An 18394-nucleotide genomic window follows, 5' to 3' on the forward strand; every position below is an offset into this window, starting at 1 on the left:
CTTCGGTAAAAATCGTTCTCGTTTTTATGATATTGCATCCTTTATACAAGCAAACAATTGTTTATACTTACTTATGGACCAGTTACATGGCTACAAATGTTCAAAGATAAATTTCTTGAGCGGATGGAATTGCCACAACACATCAGATCAGCTGTCGTAAAGAAAACAGGTAGCCTACTTCCGGAACTCAGTTAGATCAGCTGAAATTTACAGTAGGAGAACATCAGATTAAAATTTGAGCGAAAGTGTCTTAAGAAAGATTATTCATGAAGTTTCTATGCTAAGAATTAAATTTCATGTCGCATTTTGAATACAAAATCGATCGATCCATATTTTCATATTTGCTATACCGATTACTGAGAGACATATTCTGTATATGGTTATTTATATAAGTTGCTCAAAAAATAATTATTGATGTCCTAATACGTGTAACAGAAATACAAGGTCTGTCGCAAAAGAAACAGGACTGTTAAAAAAAACAACAAAAAATTAATATTTTTCAAAAGTTATATTTTTTTATTCCAAGTAGTTTCCTTGTGCTTCGATACAGCGTTTAGCCCGGTCAATTAGCATTTCAAATGAGTGTTTAAGGTCATTTTTCTCTTGAGAATATCGGTCGTCGCCTTTTGAATAGCTGAAATGTCCTGAAACCAGTGTTCTTTCATGGGAAAATGAAGTTTTCCAAATAGGTAAAAATCACAGGGTGCCAGATCAGGTGAGTAGGGTGAGTGATTAATGGTTAATATAGAGTTTTTTGTCAAAACATCAGTGACAAGCGTCGACCGATGACACGGCGCATTATCGCGCAACAGGCGCCAGGACCCTGCCACACGGTATTGTGGTCGAGCACGACGAATGCGTGACAAAAGACGCTTCATAACACCAAGGTAAAACACAGCATTGATTGTTTGGCCAAGTGGGACGAACTCTCGGTGCACAATACCCTCGTAATCATAAAAACAAATCAGCATTGTCTTTGTTTTTGACTTCTGAAGACGACCGACTTCTGATCGTCACAGAGGTCCTCACGACCTTCTTGGAATCGCTTAAACCACTCATGCACATTACTACGGGATAGGCACTGATCACCATAAACTTTTTTCATCATTTGAAATGTTTCAGTAAACGTTTTCCCAAGTTTAAAACAAAATTTAATATTTGCTCGATATGACCACCTTTTGCCTTAACTATAGCCTTGAGACGGTCAAAAAACGAATTGCAAGCTCTCCGATTGTGACTTGCCGGTATTTTGGCCCCCTCACGGACAATGGCTTTCTTCAGCATCTCGAGACTGGTGTATTTGTTACTTCGGACCTTGCTTTCCAGAATGCCACAGATAGAATAATCCATTGGATTCGCATCTGGTGAATTCGAGAGCCATTGTGCGGTCGTAATGAAGTTCGGAACGTTTTTTTCAGCCATTCTTGGTTCACTCGCGCTTTGTGAGACGGTGCTGAGTTTTGTTGAAACGTCTATGGTTTGCGACTGAAATAGTTGTTTGCCCACGGCTTCAAAGCAGCTTACAGAACACTTTCCCGATAATATGTCGCATTTACTTTGACGCCAGGCTCGATGAAAACAATTGGAGAGCGCCCATCTGCGGTGACAGCGGCCCAAACCATTATTTGTGGCGGGTGCTGCCTTCTGGTGGCCAACCGATGACTTAGATTCTCGTATGAACGGTTGGTCAAGTAAACCCTATCGTTTTGAGAATTTACGAATTGTTAAATTGGAAAAATGTTATCGTCAGAAAACACAATGTTCGGAATTTGACCGCTTTAGGCCAAGCGAAGCAACTGCTTCGCTCTCTCAAGTCTTACTTGTTGCTGCTTCAGTGTGAGATCAATGGTCTTTTGGAACTTGTAAGGCTTGACCTTAAGCTCATTTTTCAATATGCGTCGGATGCTGCGGTCGGATATTTTCAGTTCTTTAGCCATTTGATTGGCACTTCGTCGTGGATTTCGCTCAAGTCGCTTCTTCAAATTCCGAACCATCTCACTTGATGTTGCAGCCTTTTGACGACCACCTCCATGGCGTTTTGCGATGCTACCAGTATCATTGTAACGAGTGATGGTGCGATAAACAAAAACTTTATTCACATTAAGTTGTTTGAGCTCACGAACAATTGCTGGCTGTGATTTTCCAGCTAAATATAAAGCAATCACACTATTACGTTTGAATTCCATCGCTGATCACTTTGTTTGCTTTCACTTTTGGCAAAACGCTTTTGTACACTTGTGAGCAATACTCCGAACTGTCATTTAGCAAATTTATAAACAGCTGATTCCAGTGCGACAGCTACGCGAACGGTCTGAAGTTGGTTACTTCGAGAGTCGGATCCTGTAGCATACAGCTGCTATATGAGTACGTATATAAACTGATCGATCAAAATCAAAATCAAGAAATGCACCTGTGAGGGGCGCTGTAGTTAACTTTTTTTTAATTTAAATTCCGAAAATCTTTAAGTTGTCACATTGCTCCTTAAGAGCGATCTATCAATTTTATACCGTGAACCGGGTATATTAAGTTTGTCATAAAGCTTGTAACATGCAGGGGAAAATGGCGGAGAACCTGAAAAATGTATATACATTTGTATAAATGATCAGCGATACGAGCTGAGTCGATTTCCATGCCCGTCTGTATGTTTGTATATACACATCCTTCAGTTTTTGAGATATCAATTTAAACTTTTTCACACGCTCTTTTCACCTCTAGGAGCTGTTCATTTGTCAGAATCGCTGATAGGGGACCTCTATAGCTTATAACTGTCATACAAACTGAACGATCAGAATCAAGTTTTTGCAAGGTAAACTTTTTCATTTGGCGAAATATCTTCACGAAATTTGGCATGCGTTATTTTCTAATGCACCAATTTTTGTATTTGTGAATGGTATTTAAGGGTTATCCATTTCCAGGTTCCATCGTTGTTTAAAACAAAAAACAAAGAAACTTCAAATTTAATTGGGAATTTTTATTATGATTCGCAAAAACATTCTTTGGCATTTATTTTTTGAAGTTTATATCTTAAAAATATTGACGTCTCAGATGGTCCATCCACTGAGTCCAATTTTCGATTACTCCTTCGAGTATTTTGACTGATAACTGGCGTATTGTTATGCTCCAAAGCCTGAATCGCAGCGGGATTGTCAGCATAGACTTTAAACTTTACATATCCGTACAGGAAAGTCTAACGGTATGACAGCGCACAATTTTGGTAGTTAACCGACCCAAACGTGACCCCAAAACGTGAAATTATTTGCTCACCGCACCAAACCGTAGTTTTTTTTCTAGATAAACTGCCAGCTCTTCAATCTCTTCAGGTTGCTTTTCGACCCAATTTTTATGTTTCATATACCCATTGAGCCAGAGATGGGACTCATCGCAGAACAAAATTTGGTTCGAAAACTACGAATCTTCTTGGAACTTTCAAAGAACCCATAGAGTGAAGCGATGTCCTTAGGGAACTCCAGAGCCTTCAGGTCTTGCACAAGCTGTATTTTGTACGATTTCAATTTAAGATCTCGTCGAAAATGCGACAAGTCGTTCCGAACTCTCTCAGCTACGGCTGCTATATTTTCTTCACTGCGTGCTGGACGTAGTCTATTCGGTTGAATATTATCCAATAATGGATGCTGGGCCTCAAGTTTGGTGATGGTGTTGCGAATATAACGCTCAGAAGGCCGATTATGTTGACCATAAGTTAGGCGAAGCGTGCGAAGCCTTTATATGATGAAATACCAGACAATACTGAATAAAACCCGTTAGTGTTACCCCGTTATAGCTTCCGTGCAACCGAAGTTAACGTTTGTTCTGTTTTCATAACTTTTTCGCATTAAAAAATATTATTTTGTAAATAGGCGGATTGTAAGCTTCATTGACTTTAGAATTTCCAGTGAATATTTTTTTGAAGTAGACAACAGAAAGCCTTTGAATAAATTCAAATTTCCTAATGCTGTTGGTCATTGTTAGCACTGCTGTAACTTGTTTGCAGCAGAGGCACAACCTAACAAAAACATAAGAAAGTAAAAGTCGGTTTGTTATGCTATATATGTAGTTAGTTGGACACTACTGGTAAAGCAGTTTTACAAACCAATGATACACACGATTCACGATTGGTACTACAAGCTTTAAGTTTCCCAAATCTGCGTGATATCGAACAATACGCTCACTGGGTTATTATTTTTTTGTATGGGTAATGTATTTCATAATTTGTGCGCCCTCATACGTATTACACACACGTGACATAAACGAATGTGTGAAACTGACATATCTACATTTACGGTCGCAGCGCATTGACATTGTACTGAAATATTGTTATTTTGTTGAAATATGTGCGCAGATTATTTATTTACAGTCTGTTGCCTACGAAAATGGTCAAATAAACAACGGTCCGTTTGAGGGTGTACATATTTACGTGTGTAAGTATGTAGGTTTATACCTTCAAATAGCCGAAATAACCAATATAAAATTAATACGTTTGGAATTTTACTCCAAAATGTAGTTATGTGGTGACTTAACAAGTGATTTGATTGCACCGTTTTTTTTTTTTTTGGCACTTGTTAGGTATAATGAAGCGTATATTAGTAAAATGTGCCCACAAGGGTGTGCAATGTGGCTTGAATTTATTTTTTTGAGGCATTTACTCAATGCGAGATGTGCGAAAAAAATAACGGAAATTTTAAATTTAAAATTTTCAGTGTTGGAAAAGTCCAATTGTCAAAATCCCTTGAAGATTACATTTTCGGATGTTTTCATTGCTTACTGCTACTCTGTAACAGCCGCTAAAAGTAGATGTATTTTAATGAGTTTGGCGAATTTCGTTTGTTAAATCGAATGGGTCAATGAACATGTTTCTGAGTTCTTGATCAAAACCAATACTGTAACCATACTAAAAGTGTTTCGACGATTGCAAGAAGTGGGCAAAAAATAGTAAGACTTTTTAATTTAAATTTGGCGTTAAACTTTGGTATGACTGTCAGTGACATCTGTGATAAATGTAACATCAAATTAATTATTAGTGTTTAGTATATGTGACCTGGTCTACGGAAAGGGGGCTTAGGTGTCAAAAAATCAATTTTCACTTTTTAGTTGATTCGGATGGAAGATGAGATGCTTTTTCACGTGATAGAAACCAAAAAGTCATAACTTATTTGAAAGTTTCCCTTAAAATGTAGAGAAAGAAGAGTAAAATGCGAAAAAATATAATTTTTTTGTAATGAACAAAATACATTGAATTATAAGCTATAAAGACATGATTATACACTAGAAAAACATATTATGGGCCAAAAATAATAATGCTGAGTAGTTTATGTATTTTTCTTTGTGATCCTGAGGAAGATGGACCTGGTTCCTCGTCTGGTTTGAGAACATCTTCACTAGTTTTTGCCTTCCGTTTCTTCGATGGCAAATCTTTCGGCAATGGAGCCACAATATCTACTTTAGATATATCCGAAACTAAGCTGCGAAGATTGTGATAGATGTACCACTGACGTTCCAAAGATAAACCGGCTGGTTGTATAACTTTCGGCATTTCAGGATCGATAGGTTTTAACAGAAGCTTAAAGGACTGCACTTCTTCACTGTCTGCGAATTTCTTTGTTTTTACACAATCTGTCGAGATTATGAAATGATGAAATTGCGTTATTCCAACAAGTGACTTGTACAGTGGTTTAAAATAGCTGTCCCATTCATACCAGACGACTTTTTCAGGCGATACAGCTTTATTATAACCCTCAGGTGATGATGCCTCGACACACTGCAGTAAATCTGCATACGTGTCGATGTTACTGACAGCATACTTAGTTTTGAAAATACGCTAACGATCAAACTTAGTGTGCCCTGTAAGAAAATTGAATAAAATAGTTTTGTTAAGACGCCGAGCCAAACGCCATTGCAGATATGATAGCACAGTGTTATTCTTATTCTGCACAAAACAATTGTCACTGAAAAGAACGAGTGTTTCAATGTCTTTATAGTAGGTTTCGAGGTGATAATGCAGGATGCTCACAACACAGTTCGGTCCTTTACCAACGTCATCTTTTTCGTCTAGCATGTAATTGTACTGTAAAAAAAAAATTATAAGTAAGATCCTGTAAAGGCGAGCAATTTGAGTTCCTATGATTCAGTTTGAAATTCTAACCTGAACTTTTTGTTTTTCGTCTGAAATTCCGAAGTCTCCGCACCTCTTGGTTCCTTTGAAGTATGCTGTACCAGGTTGTTGTGGACTGACAGTGTAGTGAATGGTTTGGGCAAAATCAAATGACAGAACAACTGCTGTAGGGTCAGTATTTCTACACCAACTTTGATAATATTCTCGTTGATTTCAGGCTCGGTGGAGGTGATCAAGAAATTGATTAAGCTTCTGTCGATATTGCGTTTCCTATTAAAAGAAAAAATACTGAATTTAATCTCAACGTTTGATACAACTATAAAATGAGCAAATAATGAGCTTACCACGGCAGACATCGCAGAGATCATCCGCTGGTTTCATAACTGTAACGTGGGGTATGTATTTGGACCATATCCGTCGAAACTGCGAATTCGTCATCACTGAGTGAAGAAATGTATTTTCGATAAATTGAGGACTTCGTCTCGCTGGATGACAGTTTCATTATCCGAAAATCCTTAAATTTTGGGAGTCGTCCGGGCAGTGGAAGAGCCATTAAATCGGCTATAGACTCGATGAATTTAACAGCTTTTTCGATGTCAGCCGGTTTAAATGACTTTGGATGTGTACTCGGTTTATTTGCCAGTCCGTGTTGGCGCACTGTTACACCCTGTGCGGCAAAATGAGGTACTAAATGTTCGTAACGCTTTTTCCCACACGCATGTAGAAAAGGGGAAAACGAACGACAAACAGGTACTCTGTAGAAGGTAAATGTAATTTTATGCCTCATAACTTCTGTATCCTGTCTCTGTCCATATTTCTTCCGCCCAGCAAGCTTTGCGTATACACTTTCTAGCTTTTCGTTACTCATAATTCCAGCTTCGATGTGACTTAGTATCACTAAATCAAGTTCATTTTTCGACATCTTTAAACAATTGTTCCGTGTACTCTCGATCATTTCCCGTGGTATCAGTGTATGACATTTATTATTACAACAATCTTTTGACAGAAATTTTGTTGCCAGCTTTTCCTCCTTTACTTCAACAACAGACAGGTCAATTTTAACAAAAGTTTGTTCGGTATCATCTTCTGGCTGAGATACACATACTTCGTCTTCATCATAATCGCTCTCTTCATTGTTTTCATCATTTTTTTCATGGAAATATTGTCCGTATATGGCACTGAACTCCTCATCAACACTCATGTTTCATTTCATGCGAAATGCGTAGACGATAATCAACAGAAACACTTACACAAATGTGATAACAGAACATCCGGAAAGAGAGACGAATGAAAACAAGACAACAGCAGCTGCGCGGTATTAGAGTAAACGTCACTTCTTCAGTGTTAATTTTTTAAATGTTCCACACTAGCAACTTACACGATGAACTATAATAATATTCCGACCAAAAACAACACTTACTGGACGTCCTTGAAGCCTCTGGAAAAGAGAACAATTAATGAGATAACGAGAAACTGACGAAACGAGTTGTTTATTTTTAACAGCTGTTTCCCAGAAAACTAGTTTTCGCACGTTAGCTCCCTTTTCGTAGATCAGGTCACATATATCGACCCGGAAACAGACAATCGATCCAATATCTTGGCAAAGATGAGCCGAAGCCGAAAAAATGTCGTCAAACCAGATCAAAATTCAAGTCATGTTGACGGTTTTCATCGATTATCGAGATGTGGTGCACTCCGAAATCCTTCCGACCGGCCAAATTGTCAAAAAGAAATACTGTTTGAGAGTTGAGCCGACAACTGTTGGTTTTTGCACTCCGATAATGCATTGATTCTTCGTGAGTTTTTCGCCGATTTTCAACCAAAATCGTGCCACAACCAATGTTTTCAGCGAATTCAATTGAAGACATTAAACGTGAAGCGCTACGCGCATTGAAATCACGAAATTTACTTTAACAAATGTTTCGAGCATTGGAAGAGACGTTTGCGCAAGTGTATGGAGACCAAAGCGAATTACTTTGAGGGTACATACATAGATTTTGAAGAATAAACTGAGAATTTTTAAATTATGAACAAAGTTTTACTATATTTTGCCCAGTGATAAGTGCATAATGCAGAATAGGGGTTATTGAAAGCGACAACATTTAGACTAGCGAATAAATATTTTTTTTCCGTAAACGAAAATTTGCGTTTTTTAACACCCCTTTTGCATTATAAGCTTTGGAATGCTAAGAAGTAATGTATGATATCTGATAGCCAAATACATCTAAGTCGGGACGATATTGAATAGATACCGCTTCAACAGCTTTTCACACATAAGTATGTAGTCTAAAAAGCAAGACAAAATGGTTCATACGTTGGAAAAGGATTCGAATATGTACTACTGTGATCAAATTGAAAGGTTTTTAATTTATACTTGGCGTGTTTTTCGAATCGGTAAATTTTTTTTCCATAAGTTGGTAGTAGTGGTAGTGACATCTATGCTAAATTTCGTAAAAATATTCGTTAGTATTTGAGATACGCCTCGATCGCGTTCTTCGATTTTTAGTATGTCTGAATTTATTGAACAAAGAAGTGCGATAATGCACCATCTCATACTGTATTGGTTATTCGTGATAATTTCGCCACATCTTCAACTAATATCGTGCCGCAACCCCCGCATTCGCCTGATTTACATTCGTGTAACTTCTGGCGATTCAGCAAATTACATGACCACTCCGAAGATACCGCTTTGACTCAATTGAGGATATAAAAGCTGAATCAAAGAAAATTATCATGGCCAACACGACGGAGTATTTTTGCATCTGCTATGATGACTGAAAAATTCGTTGGCATAAGTTTATGAAATGGACAAAATTCACATTTTAATATGATCACAGTAGTATTAGTAATTTAGGATTTATCCATTAGAAATTAAATAATGGGCAAAAATAAGGAACGCCCTAACAAGAACATATGGCATTTCGCACAATTAACTTGCTTATTGATTCTCCCTATAACAGTCAATTCGTAACTATTCAAGAAATTTAAGAGGTTACAAGGGTTCTTCGGGTAAGAAAAAGCCTTTTTTCTTCAATTTTTTTCTTATATATTATATTTTTTTAATGAAATATTTTATTAAAATTTTTTATTCTTACAAACATACACTTTCAACAAAGAAATTCCGCATTTTTTGGGAAAAAATTTAAACTCGGCCATTGCGAAGCCATTTCCGGTGAACGCTCGGGGCTCGGAAAAATATGAACTTTATTTGGAAATAATTACAACAAAATGCTGAAATGTCCTCTTGGTTGTGCACTGCTTTCCTGCATATTAGAACATATTTGTTTACCCGAAACTGGGTTATGCGGAGCAATATTGTGGACCTTCAAAGAATACATGATAAATATGAAATACGCTTCAGAACCAAAATTATGAAACACATTTGATGAGAAATTTAGAAAAGATTTATATTTTTCCATATTTCAATTCATCCACTATCCAATTTTTTTGCATGTTCTGTTTATACTTTCCATGAAATCACTTACCAGTTGTTTGATATGTTCAAAATTTAAATTTTGACAGACCAAAAACGATTAAATTTTTGTGAAAAATATTTTTTTTAAACGTCACTATTGTGTAAATTTTTTAACCAGAACAGGGTTTATTTAGAATGTCACGAAGTTTGCAACACCCTGAAAAAACCGTCGGTCCATCCAAACTCGAACTAGTCCCTCAGTTTTTGAAAATTTTGCAAACGTCTTTCTCGTCCCAACAAGCTGATCATTTGCCGGAACCGCCAATATCGGACCACCATAGCATAAAGCTTTCATATAAACAGAATAGTCAATATCAATTCTTTGTATCGAAAACAAAATTTGACAATGTATTTTTCTAAAATTTGCCAAGGATTATTGCCAAAAACCTTCGAACAAATGAACTACTATGGTATATGTATGTATGTAGCTACCATATAGTAAACCGGGCAATCAATATGAAATTTTTGTAAGGTAGCCTTTTTATAAGTAAAGGCTTCGGAGCTATCGAAGCTGACGTTTTCTCTTGTTGTTTATAAAGGAATGTAGTTAGGTATTCTAGTATAAACTCGTTTTAGTTTTTTTCCACGGACTAGGCCGGAACCACGGCAGCGGTAGGGAACCTTTTATGCTAAGCGCACTCGGAGATTTTGCGTAACTCGCAAACATTTTTTTTTGTACTTTTACTGTGTATTCTCAAGATATATATAAACTTACTCTTAAAAATTTAAAACAAGTTTAATACCCAAAAAGATGCTTTTTCGCGCAGTCACACTAGTTGCGGCTCTTAAACAGTCGGTAATTTCGCAAATCTGTCTAAATATCAGTTACTTATTCCAGAAAGGCAGCATTCATTATGTAGCCGATTTTATATATTTTTGGCATAACTTTATATTATTAGCATAAAAACATGATCTCTCTGTTAAAATACCTCACAAACCATCTCCAATATTCAACAAATATAGTCAACCGAATATTTTACAATTTGGTAATAATTATGAGGGGGATAAAGTAAGCTTTTCTCAATTTTATCCATTTTAGGCACAAAGAAACGCTGTTATTAGAAAAACACACTATTTTAATTTCATTAAGATAACTCACATACCCATCGATATTTCTGGGAAAAGTGAGATGGAAGTAAAAAATTTGTATACTAGGTATATGAGAACTGATGGCATTATTGATGCAATTCATCACATTTTTGGCACAGGGGCATATTATTAGTGTGTGTGTGCATGGTTCAAATTGATAATTTGTCTGTAGTGATTAGTATTAACAGTTTCACCAGATTTTAGAAATTTATGAAAACCACACGTTTCTCATCCCACCAAAAACAGAGTACTGCCTTTTTACCGAATCGATTTGTTTTTGAAGTCGATGTTGATGGTTGTCCTGGCTTAACCCAAGATTTTCTCCATTTAGGGTCTTAAAATAAATCCATTTTTCATCGCCAGTGATAAATCGATGTAAAACTGATTTTCTTTCGTGCCTTTGAAATAAAATTTCAAAAGTCGGTAATTTTTTTGTCTTTCATCAATTCATGTGGCACCCATTTTCCACACTTTTGGGTCTTTCCTATAGTTTTCAAACGGTCTGAAATTTTTTATTGTGCCACAGTTAACGTTGCTGCCATTTACTTTTGATACGAAGTATACCATCTTGATCCAATATTGTTTTCAGTTGGCGTCTTTTAACTTTTTTGGCAGTCTTCTACGTTCTTCATTTCTCACATCAAAATCATTGTCTCTGAACCGTTGAAACCATATTTTGCAAGTTGTTTCTGACAGAGCATAATCTCCATATGCCTCACAAACATTCGATGTGGCTCTGCAGCACTTTTCTTCAAATGAAAACAAAAAATTAATGCTTACCACAGATCATCACTTTTCGTTACAAAATTCGACATTTTCAACATGATGAAAAAAGATGGTGTTATTTGTTCAAGGACTGTAAAGTCTAGCAACATGCTACAAGAGTATAAAAATGGCTAATCTCCGATCATAAATACACATTTCACAAACTTAAACTACTAATTTCCCAGATTAGAATCCCTGGTATAAAACGACTTTCTCTCAAACTAGACTAACCCGCTATCTCGGCGCCTAGCTCCCATTTAATACATATTATTTGATCCTTTATCTTTAATTGCATTGCTGGGGTGTATAATGTTTGTGTACATTCGAGTTTTGCAATCTTGTAACTGAATAAACTGTGTTTTGGGTATAGAAGTAACCAATGTAAGTGTTATATGAAACCGAAAACTCACAAAAAAAATTATTTTATGAAACAGCAATTTAGACAATAAATTAAATTACGGCGGGATAAAATGAACGCAATTACGATGATTTGTTTTCGCACGAGCTCCGAAGGCAGTGAAAAAAATGCGAAGACCAGAGCAAGTGAGAGATTGCTGCTGGCCAATACAATAAATTAAGCAACAATAGAAAAACGAGTGAACAATGAAATGATAATAAGGAAACGTATATTTTTAAAATGAAACATGTGAAGATCAAATTTGATTTCGCTGAAGCCTTAAGCGTTACACGTATATATGTGTTTGTGAATTTCATAAAAGTGTAATATAATGTTTTTGCTACTCTTTCCACAAGAAGATACGTTTTGGATGCATATTGGCACCCTTATACAAATATACCGTAAGACCCTTTTTGCCACGCACGCTCATTCAAATTTTAATGCGATTTTTATGCTTATGCTCACCACAGCGGTATACATTGTATCTTATGAGCTGGATCGTATGATTACATTTAATGTCTTGGCCTTTGCCATGGAAGTCTTAAGCTATAATTTTTATTACCTTGTTGTTCATAGTTTAGCAGAGTCATAAAGTTTGTTTTGGTAATAAGTTGTGAAACATGACTTATATGAGTTCCGAGGACTTTTTATAGGTGCCTCTTTGTGCAGAATTTTTTTAAGACACTGCCATGAACTGATGTACTGATTACAGGCTTTCAATCTTACAAGCGGCGGTAAAAATTTCTATTATACTCAAATTTTAAAAATAATACAATGTTTCCTTATTAATTAGTCGAAGCATAAAATATGCAGCATTACTTCGTGTGAACGTCATTCATCATAGAAAAACTCACAAACTCCAGTTTTTCTTATCGTGAGCTTCACATGGCAAAAATATCCCATTTTCGAAAAATTTCCCTAATCACAAATTTTTTACCTACGAATACAGGAAATTTGTTCGCAAAATTGTTAATTGAGAACTATAAATAAAATGTTAGCATATTTTAATAATTATATACTAGGTTTTGAAAATAGTTTGTAAACTATTTAAGTTTCATTATAAAATTTTCCTTTCAGTCAGCGAAAGTTATACTAAAATCAGTGGGGACAGAAAAATGGAATAGTGGATTGTATTGATTTTTGGCATTGCTCAGATATACTTGAGAACTTATTTATAAGCAATTTTATAAATATATACATATGGACATATATGTATGTGGAGTAAATATATAAAGTCATTTTTGACACACAGACATATTTCTATAAGGAAAGAATTTCCTTCGAATATCTATTATATATCTCCCACATTGATCCATATTTTCGATCAATATCGAGTATAGGCATTGGTATCCACTTACACAGTAACTATGGGCTTAAACAGTTTTGGTTCGATTTGGACAATTTTTGGTCGCAGGATGACGTACTTTAAATATACTTTTAGTATGAAGTTAAGTTTAGTTATTGATTTATTGCGCTTTAGTTCTGAGGTTCGGGCGGGGTTATTATACAATTTCATCCTATCTCACACTGGTGGCAGGAGTTCTTATAATATTTGCCTATTAGGCGAATTAGTTGACATTAAACCTATTAGAGGGGGATCACGCTTTCATTTTCTATAATTTTAGCCTACCAGACCTTGTCTCCATCTTTTCCCAAGGAAGAGCTGTTTCATCAATATGTCTTAATTTTTGCTCAAGTTATAGCTCGATTATTTTTAGCTGATATAACCAGCCGTTATGCGGTGCAGTAACATATTGCGAGGGTATAAAAAGGTTCTCATCAATTCTCAAATGCTACCCAATATTTCAATACTTTTTTCAATTCAATATTACTTTAAAAGTAGCGATACATTCAAAAAATGTTATATACATAATTTATCCATCTAATACCGATTAGAGCAAAACAGATATGTGCGATATGTAATTAGAAACCAGGAAGTACCAGGGGTAAACGAACATTTGATATTATTGCAACTTGCGAGAATAAAAGCAGGCTGAATGCGTACAGATGTTGGTATCGGAACGGAACGAACTTTAAATTGTACTTGAAATTATCGCTATGAATTAATCCATTTGTTCTGAATTTCATTATGAGTTTTTACATATGGAGCGATTGATACGGCATACAAGTTGTTTTCCAAAGTAAACAGGACTTTTTGAATCTAACGCCCCCTGGTGGCGGCATCTCTATGTCGACAGGTGCGTCAGAATCTGTTATCCTTATCTAATGTTCAGTAAGAATTTCATGACATTTCATTGATTGGAAGTGAAGTTATTGCGTTTTAAATGTCAGTATGGTCGTGTTTCTGGTTGCGAAAATGAGCTTCGAACAAAGAGCCAACATTAAATTTTGTTTTAAAATTGGTAAAACTTTTACCGAAACGTTTCAATTGATGAAAAAAGTTTATGGCGATGATTGCCTATCCCGTAGCAGAGTGCACGAGTAGTTTCAACGTTTTCAAAGTAGTCGTGAGGACATAAGTGACGATCAACATGTGAGCCAGTCAAAATACGTGATCACCGGAAATTCCATCAAAACTGTGCGTGAATTCATCAAAACTCCGCCGAAATCATCATTGAAATTCATAGATGTGGAATTGAACATCTCCAAAACATCGATTTATCGCCGTTTGACCGAACATTTGGGCTAATGAAAAGTGTGTGAACGGTTTGTTCCGCACAAATTGACTGACAACCAAGAATTGCTCAGAATCCAACATTCGAAGGACATCATTGTGACCGATTATTTGACCAAAAATCACATTTTAACTCCTCGTATTCACCTGATATGTCACCGTGCGACTTCTTCCTTTTCGGAAAAATGCATTTGGCCATAAAAGGAAAGCGTTATGCAGACGCAGAAGCCATTCAAAAGGCTTGCACCGGCATACTGGCGGCCATACCGGCCAACGAGCTAAAACACTCGTTCGACATGCTTTTGGACTATGCAAAAAGCTGTATTGAGGCAGAAGGAGACTATTTTTATTTTTTTTTTAAATTGATTTTGCCGCAAAAGCATTTCTTTTGTTTTTTTTTTAGGTCCTGTTTTCTTTCGAATGCACCTTGTAAAATGAATCGGAAATTCGTAAATATACAAGGTCTGTCGCAAAAGAAACAGGACTGTTAAAAAAACAACAAAAAATTAATATTTTTCAAAAGTTATATTTTTTTATTCAAAGTAGTTCCCTTGTGCTTCGATACAGCGTTTAGCCCGGTCAATTAGCATTTCAAATGAGTGTTTAAGATCATTTTTCGGAATGCTCTTGAGAATATCGGTCGTCGCCTTTTGGATAGCTGAAATGTCCTGAAACCAGTGTCCTTTCATGGACAAATGAAGCTTTCCAAATAGATAAAAATCACAGGGTGCCAGATCAGGTGAGTAGGGTGAGTGATTAATGGTTAATATGGAGTTTTTTGTCAAAAAATCAGTGACAAGCGTCGACCGATGACACGGCGCATTATCGTGCAACAGGCGCCAGGACCCTGCCTTGGAGCACACCCTCCGTAGACCCAATTTATCTATCAAAATGCGATGAATGGAGTCTTTGGTGATATCTGACTCCATTTCCATGTAACGCAAAGAAGATTTCGGCTCATTCTTAATAAATTCCTGCACTTTTTCAGTATTGTTTTGGGTAATCACTGATTTTGGCCGGCCCGACTTCTGATCATCACAGAGGTCCTCACGTCCTTCTTCGAATTGCTTAAAAAACTCATGCACATTAGTACGGGATAGGCACTGATCACCATAAACTTTTTTCATCATTTGAAATGTTTCAGTAAACGTTTTCCCAAATTTAAAACAAAATTTAATATTTGCTCTTTGTTAAAAATGCATTTTACGACCGATGACCAAAAGCTGCTGTCACTTTTAGATCGATAACATCGATTGTAGTTATCGAATTGTCTTAAAATTTTTACGAAATGTCAACAAGAGGCTTTTTATTTCATATACCCACCAATAGGTGGCCGCACCAGAAACAGTTATATTTAAAAAGTTCTGTTTCTTTTGCGACAGACCTTTCATGTTATCTTATATCTGTATAAAAATAAAACGCCTTTTTCTGCACATTACGCCCGAATCACAGCACGGAAAGACGTGGAAATTTGCAAGGGTGTTCCTTCAGTTCTGGAGAAGGTCTTCACGGCAGCATTCTTTGCAAAATCACCCTCTATTTTGCAATTTATGTCTATTATTATAACTCAAGAACGTCTCGCATAGGCTACTTTCTATCGTTTTATGTTAAAAGTAAAAACAAATTATATTTCAAAACATAAGCTTGTGTTAAATATTCATGTAAGAATCATTTGAACATTTTTTCTCAAAAAATACAAAATAAAATCACACAGCTACTGTCAGGGTACAGTAGTTTTTGGTTACATACACATATATATGAATTGTACTGATATTAGCAAATGTAACTATTTCATTATATTGCTATCACGATATCAATGACATCCTTCACAACAAAGAGCGAGCGGAGCCACGGGCTTAGATTAGTATACTGTATATGGCGGCTAAGGGAAGGTTTGATCTGGTTTAACCCTTTTTTTTGGCAGAAGAAGGTGAACTTTTGATAACATTATTGATGTTGAATTTGTATATTGTAAAGTGAAAGAAGCAGATGAAAGTTTAAAGCTTGTTATATGGAAGTAGACGTGGTTGTCAACTGAATTCTCCCATTTCCATAGAGTAAAATAATAATAATGGATTTACTTCATACAAAAAATTTGGTAAGAATGTTTGAAGTAGTTCGTTCATTCTCAAATTTTTGCCCTGGCTCCCATAAGGCTCATCCCTGCCATCTTGGTTTTAAAATATAATGCTTATGGCCTTTTTATTCAGTGAGTTATCGCACTATTAGTTATTTTACCCATTTGAGAGTGTGGGAAGAAATGCTAAAAAGGCTTCTTCTCAGTAAGTTTTATTGAGTTAGCTTCAAGGGGTGGAAATATATATACTTGTTACAATTTAGAAGGCGTAGTCAAGTCCACTTAAAAAACTGTGTAGCCCGCAAGTGCCTCTTAGTGCTGTGATCCATTGTACCAAATTTTAGTTTTGTATCTTAATTTACCTACTCAAGTTCATAGCCAGACAGATGGACATAAGGACGGTGTATAAGTACATGGGAATGGTTAATTCACACGAAGCTTACCATAATGGTGATTATCATTTAAAGTATTACACCACCTTAGAGCTAGCAAAATAATATAATTTCCAAATTTTTCGAAAAATGCTTTTAATAATTGCTTTTATTTCTAACGAAGCATCCTTAGAGGTCAAAATGGACTTTTAGAAGAACTACAAAGTATATTTATGAAGAGATAGTCTAAACATTATGGAGAATCTCAAAAGGTAAATGAGAAGCCAGATATGGGCAGAAATCACGTGACGTCTAGAAGTGAGAACACTTTACCGACGATTTCAGTACGAATGTCAAGAGCTCGGTAATAGTCCATGCATTGTAGATCTAAATTATTTTCAGTATTTTCAGCTCGGCTAATAGTTGAGCTTATATTGTAAAATATTTAAATTAATTTAAATATCGCTAAAATTTTGCTCATAATGGCACACAATTTGGATGAAATACCTTGTTAATTTAATTTGTGAATTTCGTATTTAATTTGCATCCTTTTGACAAGTCGCTTGTATAATTTTCGCTAATGCTTCATTTGCAGCGCAACAAAGTTGTTCTAAAACTCTCGACAGTTAAACTACAAACGAAAAAAAAAAAAAAAAATTACACACGCAACTGTAAACTGACAATTTCGCATGGCCAACATAAATATGCACATTAGTCGCCTGCGTTGGCGTTGACTCTGTGCGTTTAGACCATTTGCGTGGCATAAAATGAAAATTTCAATATTTTACGAGTAAATGAACACATACATGTTTACGTACATATATGTATATGCATATGCTAGTTTGTATGCGAGAGCATTCAATTGGTTTCACAAAATTATTGAGCAATGCGCACATTCATCATTCAACAGCCGGCCACAGCAGCAGCGCCAGCAGTTGCCCATTGACGTTTGGGCCAATTGCTCTGCAAACATGCGGACATAAATATTGACGCTATAAAAATAAAATGTTTAACATAAAATAAATTTTGTAAAATTATCGCCAACAAAATGTGGAATTTCCAGACAACAGGCGTCCAAAAATATTTGCACACAGTCAGATATGGCCACGTGTACACGCGCAGTGGCTTGCAAATGCTAACAAATGCAAAAGATTGTTTTCATTTCCCCCTCGTGCCTCTTACATGTGAGTGTTCTTGTATTTGAGTGAACGCGTGCGGTTCGACTGAAATGGCTTTTTGCGGTCGCCTGCACGCATTTCGCATTATTATTTTATGCATATTCGCTTGTATTCACATGCCTATGTATTTTGATGCCACAGTGCGTATGAGTAATATTTTGTTTCATTTTCGACTTTTGACATGCAGTGATAAGAAGCCTGTTGGCCGCCTCCTGCCCACAATGGATTCGGTATCGCAGTCCACCGAAAGGTCAATTACCAGCGACCACTTTTCAAAAATATCGCAAAAACACACACA

Source organism: Bactrocera neohumeralis, chromosome 3 (genome assembly GCF_024586455.1).
Source record: "Bactrocera neohumeralis isolate Rockhampton chromosome 3, APGP_CSIRO_Bneo_wtdbg2-racon-allhic-juicebox.fasta_v2, whole genome shotgun sequence".
NCBI lineage: Eukaryota > Metazoa > Arthropoda > Insecta > Diptera > Tephritidae > Bactrocera > Bactrocera neohumeralis.